The sequence below is a fragment of the Fukomys damarensis genome, unplaced genomic scaffold (assembly GCF_012274545.1).
Source record: "Fukomys damarensis isolate Sample0158 unplaced genomic scaffold, DMR_v1.0_HiC HiC_scaffold_43439, whole genome shotgun sequence".
Classification (NCBI taxonomy): domain Eukaryota; kingdom Metazoa; phylum Chordata; class Mammalia; order Rodentia; family Bathyergidae; genus Fukomys; species Fukomys damarensis.
Genome location: NW_022944351.1, coordinates 1 through 730, shown reverse-complemented (window position 1 = coordinate 730; position 730 = coordinate 1). Strand labels below are relative to the sequence as shown.

The window sequence follows — 730 nt, the reverse complement described above, 5'->3', positions numbered from 1 at the left end:
TGGAGACTATCGAAGAGATGAAAAAGAAGGTTCCAGCTGTGCCAGAAACTCTTAAGAAAAAGCGAAGACGTTTTGCAGAGATGAAGGTAAAGCACCTGAGAAAGAAGTTTGCCCAAAAAACGCTTCCAAAGGCAAGGAGGAAGCTCATCTATGAAAAAGCCAGGCACTATCATAAGGAGTACAGATGGATGCACAGAACTGAGATTTGAATGGCTCAGATGGCAGGAAAAGCTGGCAACTGCTATGTACCTGAAGAACCCAAATTGGCATTTGTCCTCCAGATCAGGGGGTATCAACGGTGTGAGCCCAAAGGTCCGCAAGGTGTTGCAGCTTCTTCACCTCCGTCAAATCTTCAATGGTACCTTTGTTAAGCTTAACAAGGCTTCAATTGACATGCTGAGAATTGTAGAACCATATACTGCATGAGGTACCCAAATCTGAAGTCCGTTAATGAACTAATATACAAGCGTGGCTATGGCAAAATCAGTAAGAAGTGAATTGCCTTGACTGATAATGGACTGGTTGCTCGATCTCTCGGTAAATACGGCATTATTTGCATGGAAGATGTCATTCATGAGATCTATACTGTTGGAAAATGCTTCAAAGAGGCAAATAACTTCCTGTGGCCCTTCAGATTATCTTCTCCACGAGGTGGACGGAAGAAAAGGACCACCCATTTTGTGGAAGGTGGAGATGCTGGAAATAGGGAAGACCAGATCAACAGGCTTAT

At 43.7% G+C, this 730-nt stretch overlaps 1 pseudogene; it reads left to right on the top strand.

The window, feature by feature from the left end:
• Positions 1-5: 5 nt before the first annotated feature.
• LOC104875862 lies at positions 6-724 on the top strand (annotated as a pseudogene).
• Positions 725-730: the final 6 nt, after the last annotated feature.